Below are 8,848 nucleotides of genomic sequence, written 5' to 3'. Positions count from 1 at the left end.
AGATCTGAGGGGGACATGCAAGGAAAATAAAAAACAGCATTTTAGCTTGCACATGATTGGATGATAAAATCAGCAGAGCTTCCCCTCATTTCAGATCTTCTCCTCAGATCTACAGCGACTTGCAGTGCACTTGTAGTGCAAAGTGTATTTGTCTTTCGTAAATAACCCCCATTGTGTCCTAATAGAGATGAATGGGCCTGCCTGCATGGGAATGCGCAGAACACGTGTGCATCCTGTGCAGGCAAACACGGCCCGTGTATGCTTAAGTATGCCCCTGTGCTAGCTAGCATGTTAGCTTACTCAGTAATTTATTTTATCTGTTTATAGTTAAATTACTACTCTTAGCAAATTATTACTACCAATTTTAGCAGCATGACGGAGCAACTAAAAATGTTATGTATTTCTTTAGTGTGATGTGATGACTGCCAGCAAACTGGTAAATCCTTTACTGGGTCATGTCAGACAGGCAATTCTGCTGGTGACACATGCCAGTGATAGAACTACCAAAGTTAAGACACCATTTACCATATGGAGTGGCCTGCAAGTAAGTGATTCCATGGGTAAAGGTAAGTTGTTTATTAGCGATCCTGTTACTGGCAAGTTGTCATTATCAACAAGCATGCTTGTCTGACATGCCCAACACAGTATAAGATCTTGTTAAAATATGAGAAAACATTGATGCATTGTACTTAGCTGCAGTTGTCAGGAGTATCTAATTGCAATGTATATGTTTTTTTTAACCCAGGAATATACTTGCAAATTTAATAAAGTAAAATAAAAGACAAAGTTTTTTTTTATTTTGAATATATTAAGGGAGGGTTATAATCCCTGACAGTTTTTTTCCTATCTGTGTTACATTGGGGGATTTCCTTTCACTTCCTGTTCCTTAGCCAAAACAGGAAGTGAGAGTAAAACCTTCCACAAATCATCGAATGAACAACAAAAGGAAATGGGTTGAACTGGTGAACTAGAGGAGAGCCTGAATGGAAAACTGACATAAGCAGGTAGGCCATACTCTTTGGATTTATCTCAGGACTCCCTAGGGGGACAAGTGACAATACAGATCAACTCAAAGCAGCGATGTGGCGATTCACATCACAACCTGCTGTGCTGAAAAAAAGTACTGGATGCAGTACCCGTTATGTCATATTAGGACACAGTGGCTGTCTGTGTAACCGCATGTCCCAATAGAAATTAATGGGATGCCAGCACGGGGAACGCTTGTGCATGACTAGGGGATGTGCTCATTTGTGAGGCTCTTCTATAACCACTTATACTCTAAATTACTTATCTAACAAATGACCAGACGACACGTTATCCTCTTTGGAGTCGAATGGCCATAGCAGCCCATTTTTATTACAAACATATGAAAAATACAAAAATACTCTGAAACATAACTTAAATGCATATAAATAAATTTTCAACAAAAAACATATATAAACCAAATATATATACATCCAGCATTAACCCATTTTTGATCTAGAGGTCTTTGAAGGTAAATTAGAATTGTAACCCACCAGTTGTATCGGTAAACCATAAACAGGCCCCCCGCCGTGTAATTACGCAAGCTCAGGGACAAACCAGCAACTTCCTTCCAGATACAACCTCCTCCATTCCATTAACATTTTAAGGGAGAAAAAAGGACACCCATACCTCCATCTGTGCCCAACCCCCTTAAACCTCCATTATTTTTTCCAGCACCACCTTCAAAGACCCCATAGACCTAACGCTGCTACGACAACTAAGTTCCCCTAATCTACCCAAATTAACTAAAATGGAAGCGAACCGCCACCCCAAAAAACAGGACAAAAAACGCAACCCCGCAACCACTACACCGTGACTCACTGAAATTCACAAGTAGGGAGGGAGGGTGGGAAAAAACTCTCCTCCTGCTTCCTTCTCCTCGGCGCGAACTGACTTGCGCGCTGACTCTGCCCCCTTCTGACGTCACCCCCTCCGCTCGAGAGCCCGCCCCTTATGCTTACCCATTACCCGGCTGATCCTCACAGCCCCCACCCTCGTCATGTCGGCCCTCCCCCTATTTTAGTGTCCGGGCCGTTTCTTTCTTGTGCTGGGAGAACATGGACCTGCATAGGGCGCACAGTAAAGCGCCCCTTGTGAATGGACCCTTAAAGTGGAAGGAAAGGCTTGCTTTCAATTTACTCCATGCCATCAATTACACCAAATTATTACATTGATATGTGCAAAATATGTTTCTTTAGAGGTATTAGAGACACACTTACAGCTCTCCATTGCTCCTGCAAGCCAAAGTGAGACTAGAAGAATAAGAGGAGTGCCCATGAATGTCAATAAAGCTAAGAAGGATTGCTGGTTGTCTAGATTAGACTAATGTTTCTAATCGTCCAATTAGCAATTACAAAAATGCATAATATAACATTTTTAGTTATTATACTGTGCATACTACTAACCAAGGGCAGATTTTCATTTTTAACTGGAATTCCACTTTAAACCTGTGAGCATATATAAAAAAAGAATCCGATCTGGATTTCCTGCTCTTGCTGAAAAGGTGTGACGATAATCTGATCCTTAATTAGACTGAAAGGCTTTGTGTTTCATAGATGTGTGAGTACAAATAGCAGTTTACATCAGTAGTAGGCCTAATGGTCTGTTGCCATGGAAACACCACTACTCATCCAATCTAGTAATCAAGTAAATTAAAGTGTACCTATCTACACATATTCTGCAAGTCAGAATACTGCCTATCACTACCCTAGTGTAGTGAATACTTCAAGGTAAGGCACAACATACTTCACTTAGGTGTACAACTTTAAGGCTAGGTTCACACTTGAGAATACAGCAGCTCAAAGAAGAAGTCCGGTGCTTCCATTCACCGTTTCAGGTCCGATTTCAGTCCGAAATTTTGGCTAAATTTGGACCTGAAACAGACCAAACGATGCACGTGGCTTTTGTGCAATTCCCAGCCGCTGCGGAAATATGTGAACCGGCTCCATAGAGAGGCGGGCACAATCTCATGTTATGCAAATTGGATGCGGGGAAACCTGTATCCAATTTGCGATAGTGTGAACCAAGCCTAAGGCCAGTGCTGTTTATTGCAGTATCTTTGTATAGATAAGTCAGCAGCTAAAATCAAGTGCTACCCTCAATCAATGAAAGAGCAAAAATCATCCCCCCCCAAAAAAAAAAGAAAGAAAACTAGTCCTAAAAGAACACAAGTGTTGCTTTTTATTTGATAAAAGTGTGAAAACAGAAACATAGATTGATTGTTCCTTCACAAAGCTACATTCTTAAACATGGAAAAACTTTCAATTGTGACATCACTTTACATATTGTCCTGTCACTCATCTGACTTTCCCATAGTCATGCAGGCTACAGTCACAGACAGAATGCCTATGGCAGGAGTGCTCAACCTTTTGAAGAGCTAGGGCCGCTTAAATGATTTGGTAACCGATTGTAGGTAGGGATGAGCTTCGTGTTCGAGTCGAACGTACGTTCGACTCGAACATTGGCTGTTCGGCCGTTCGGCGAATTCCGAACGTTTGGGCCGTTCGCGTCAAAATTCGAGTGACGCGCGCGCGGACCACAATGCACTGCGGTGGCGCAGTGCATTGCTGCCCCATGATTGGCCAAGCATGCACTGTGACCCCGCATGCTTGGCCAATCGCAGCGCCAGCAGCGAGGAGAGCCATGATTGGCCACAGGCATCCTGCCTGTGGCCAATCATAGCTCAGGCTGTGTAGTGCACGCCCCACACTATATAAGGCCGCCTTTGAGGCGGCTTCGTGTAGTGTGTTACTTAGCATCTGAAGCAGTGGGTGTTCTGTGTACCTTCAACACAGTACACACCAATCGTTTTTGGCTGATTTCCTATCTTGCTGCTGTGTAGTGGTTGTTGTCTGTGCCCTGACTGCAGTATACACCACTATATTCACCTCACCTATATAGCTAGTGATCTAGCTTTAACCACTTAACAACTGCCCATTGCCGATTAACGGCTTCAGGGCGGTTGTTTAACTCTGAGAGGCCGTTAATTAACGGCCTCCCAGAATTCTGCTCTCGCGTGCCCCGAGGTGTGCGCACTCGAGAGCATCCGTGACCGCCGGGTCGCATCACGGATCACGGTAAACGGCCGCTCATAGCGGCCGTTTACCACGTGATTGCTCCGTCAAATGACGGAGTGATCACTTGGAAACAAACCGGCATCATATTATGACGCCTGTTCCTCCCTCCCCTCTCTGTACCGATTGGTACTGCGGAGGGGAAAGAGATCGGTGTCAGCAGCGATGTGGGCTGCATCTGCAGTGCCCACATCGCTGCTCACCGAATTTAACCCCTCAATTCCCTGCCAATACTCTGCAATACCAGTGCATACTCTGCAGTACCCTGCCATTACTCTGCAGTACCCCGCCATTACTCTGCAGTGCAGTACCCTGCCATTACTCTGCAGTGCAGTACCCTGCCATTACTCTGCAGTACCCCCTATTACTCTGCAGTACCCTGCCATTACTCTGCAGTGCAGTACCCTGCCATTACTCTGCAGTACCCCCCATTACTCTGCAGTACCCTGCCATTACTCTGCAGTGCAGTACCCTGCCATTACTCTGCAGTACCCCCCATTACTCTGCAGTACCCTGCCATTACTCTGCAGTGCAGTACCCTGCCATTACTCTGCAGTACCCCCCATTACTCTGCAGTAACCCCCATTACTCTGCAGTACCCCCCAATACTCTGCAGTACCCGCCATTACTCTGCAGTACCCGCCATTACTCTGCAGTACCCCCAATACTCTGCAGTACCCTGCCATTACTTTGTAGTACCCCCCAATACTCTGCAGTACCCTGCTATTACTCTGTAGTACCCCGCCAATACCCCGCCAATACTCTGTAATACCCTGCCATAAATTGCCATACCCAGCCATACTCAGAGATACCCAGCCATACTCGGTGATACCCTGAAATACCCAGCCATAGACGCCCCCCACCCCTCACCGCCCTCCGGTGCTTCTACCAACTCGCCAGTACGATCAAAGCCAGAATCTTTTTTTTATTTTTTATTTCAGGCTTCCCAGCCTAGAGGTGAGATGTGGGGTCATATTGACCCCCCAGATTTCACTGTAAAGAGGACCTGTCACCCCATATTCCTATTACAAGGGATGTTTACATTTCTTGTAATAGGAATAAAAGTGATCAAAAATATATTTTTGGGGGAAAAAATGTCAAACTAACATAAATAAAGTAAAATGAACAATAAAAAAATAAAATAAAAATTAAAGCGCCCATGTCCCCATGTGCTCGCATGTGCCACACATGTGAGGTATCGCCGAGAATGTTAAAGCGAGAGCAATAATTCTAGTCCTAGACCTCCTCTGCAACTCAAAACATGTAACCAGTAAAAAAAAAATTAAAGCGTCGCCTATGGGGATTTTTTAAGTAGCGATGTTTGGCGCCATTCCACGGGCATGTGCAATTTTGAAGAGTGACATGTTTGATATCTATTTACTCAGCATAACTTCATCTTTCACTTTATGCAAACATTGGGCTAACAAGTGGTTAATAATAGAGCTTGCAGTCAGTAGTGTTAGGAGATAGTGCGTGCTGTCTGCGTGCTCTGTACCCAGTACATACCGCTATAATATAGGGCAGGCCCCTACTTTCAAACATCCAACTTACAAACATCTCCTACTTGCAAACGCAAGGAGACAGCAGCAAGTGAGATGAAAAAAGATCGACGACAAAACAAATTATACAGGGGTGATAACCCTTCCCTATGTTTTCCAAAAAGCTTAAAGATAGTTTTTTTGACTGGAGCTACACTTTAAAAATGTACCGGTTGAAAATGACAAACAGATTCAACTTAACACAACAAACCTACACAGTCCCTGTCTTGTTTGCACCGCCTGTATACTGCTGTTCTGAGTATATAGGGCCTGGGGGCCACACGCATTTCCTTTTTTTAATATGGGTACGGGGTTCCCCTTAATATGCATACAAGACCCAAATAGGCTGGTAATGGGCAGGGAGGGCTACCCATGCCATGTTTCTCAATGATTTTCAACCATATTGCAGGAACCAGATATAACATTAAAACCGCAAGCAGTTTTAAATGGTGTTATTTCCGTTTAATGTCATTTTGTGCAGGGACTGTTCTAAACACGGGAAACACGTGGCACTTCACAGGCATACTACAGACACCCCCCAGGCACCATATTTAAAGGAATATTTCACTTTTTTTTTTTCACTTTAATCGTCATTAAAATCAGTGCTCCCGCCAAAACGGCAGTTTTTAAAACTTTTTTTTGCAGTGACCCATGTCCCCTGAGGCAGGAGGCAGGTCCCCAAACCCTTTTTAGGACACTATCTTGCATATTAGCCGTTAAAATTAGCACTTTCCAATTCGAACGTTCGAGTCCCATAGACTTCAATGGGGTTCTAACGTTCGTACCGAACGCGGGGGTCGTTCGCAAGTTCTGGTGCGAACCGAACCGGGGGGTGTTCGGCTCATCCCTAATTGTAGGCCACAATGATATGAAATGGTTCAGAATTTAAATTTTTTTATTTTGAATAGCTTAACCACCTCAATACAGTGCACTTACAGCCCCTTCCTGACCAGACCAATTTTCAGCTTTCAGCGCTCTCACAGTTTGAATGACAATTACTCAGTCATGCAACACTGTACCCATATGAAACTTGCGTCCTTTTTTCCACACAAATAGAGCTTTCTTTTAGTGGTATTTAATCACCAGTGGGTTTTTATTTTTTGCGCTATAAATAAAAAAACTTAAATTTTGTGAAAAAATGCCTTTTCTTTGTTTCTGTCATAAAATTTTGCTAATTAGTAATTTTTCTCCATAAATTTTGGCCAAAATTTATACTACTACATATCTTTGGTAAAAATAACCCACATTAGATTATATTATTTGATCTTTGTGAAAGTTATAGAGTCTACAAACTATGGTGCCAATCACTGAAAATGTATCACATCTGATCAGGCCTTCAGTACATCAGTGTCAGGGCTGGCTTAGCCCTTCCTCCTCTGGGCTGGCCACTCAGCTGTCAGCTAATTGCCAGCTCTCTTCTATTTCCACAGTTACCAGCTGTTCCTGATGATGCTCGTCTGACCTGCCTATTTAAAGCCTTCCTGCTCACTTTTTCATTTGCCTTCACGTTGGTCACATCACAGGGAACCATCTCCTGCTGTTTGTTTCAAGACTGGCTTGCTGACATCCCACCTGGCTTCTTATCCTGCTTGCGATTGCTCCCCTTGGATCCCTGACTTCCGGCCTGGCTGATTACCCGATCTGGTTAATGAACTTTGGACTGGCTGACCACCTGATCTGGCTACAGGACTCTGGCTATGCTTGACTATGCTTTTTCCTATTTACCTTTTTATTTTTATTAATAAACAAGTGTGATTTGATTGTACTTCTGTCTCAGTCTGTTTCATGGTTTCTGACAGTACGCGAAGGCCATGAATTCAGAAGATACAGTCAATCCACTTGTTGGTAATATTTTTTCCAGATTGGATGAGCAAGATCACCGCATGGATCAGTTTTGCGTTGGCGTTACAAACGCTCCTGAATCGCACAGCTCACCTGGAATCCCCCACGGTGGCTGCTTCGGTACAACCTGAGTCACAGGCCATCTCTGTGCAGGCACCCACCTCGAGTATTACCTCTATAAGAGGTATGTCTGGTTCTGCTCCGCTTCCCCAGTGATTTGGGGGGCGATCCGGTTCAATGCAGAGGGTTTCTCAATCAGGTTGAGATATACCCCAGGCGTTTCCCACGGACAGAAGCAAAGTAGGTTTCCTTATATCTTTGCTTTCTGAGAGAGCCTTGGCCTGGGCTAACCCTCTATGGGAGACGCAAAAACCTGTTGTCTTGAGTTACCCTCAGTTTTTGGCCTCCATTAAAAGGGTTTTTGACGTTCCCGCATGCTCCGCTTCTGCTGCCAAGTGCCTCATGTCCATCAAACAGAGTACTAGAACTGTTGCCGACTACGCCATTGAATTACGTACTCTGGCAGCAGAGGTTGCTTGGAACAATGAGGCCCTCATGGCTGCTTTTTCTCATGGTCTCTCGGATTCCATCAAGGATGAGATAGCAGCCCGAGATATACCCACTGAGCTGGAGAGCTTGATCTCGTTTGCCATCCTCATTGACTCCAGACTCAGAGAAAGACTTTCTCTTAAGGAGCTGTTAGGATTTCAGATAGTGAGTCTGACTTGGTGGAAGGAGACCTCTCTTACGTCTCTGGTTCGAGTCTCTCTGGAATGGGAACAGGGAGACAGGAGCGCAGCGGGGTAGGAGGGTCCGGCCAGGTGCAGCGGCAGATGCTAGGTAGATAGAGATCTTCAGGTGCAGGAGCTCCCTGTAGCAAGAAGGCAGCTGGTGGAGAAAGACCACGGGCCGTGGAACCAGGATGGATGGATCTCTGGATGAGGAGGTAGCAGACACAGAAGAAAGCAGGAGCCAGCAGAAGAATCAGGTAACAAGCAGAGGTTCGGCAACAGGTATCAGTCCAAGAAGGGTCAAACAAGCCGGGGTCGGAGCAGGAGAGATCAGCGGAGTCAAACGGAGCCGGGTCAGGTATCAGATAGGGTTCAGGCAGAATAACAGATCACTTCAGGTACTAGCTGCAGACGAACAGCACAGAACCTCCGCAGCTGTGCCTTTAAAAAGGGCCACTGGCGCCAATCGTACTAACGCGCACACGTGCGTGCGTGTACCGCGCGCACATACGAACGGCGTGCACCCGCGCGCGTCTGAAGACGCTCGTGCCCACGACGACCCGCGTCACGAATGCGCGTGCGCGTACGGAGACCCGATCGCACAGAACGGACGGATTCCTGACATTGCCCCCCCACAAGG

The sequence above is a fragment of the Lithobates pipiens genome, unplaced genomic scaffold (genome assembly GCF_037356315.1).
Source record: "Lithobates pipiens isolate NorthernLeopardFrog02 unplaced genomic scaffold, aLitPip1_a1.2 Scaffold_8, whole genome shotgun sequence".
Taxonomy (NCBI): domain Eukaryota; kingdom Metazoa; phylum Chordata; class Amphibia; order Anura; family Ranidae; genus Lithobates; species Lithobates pipiens.
Note: the sequence above shows the minus strand (reverse complement) of the source record.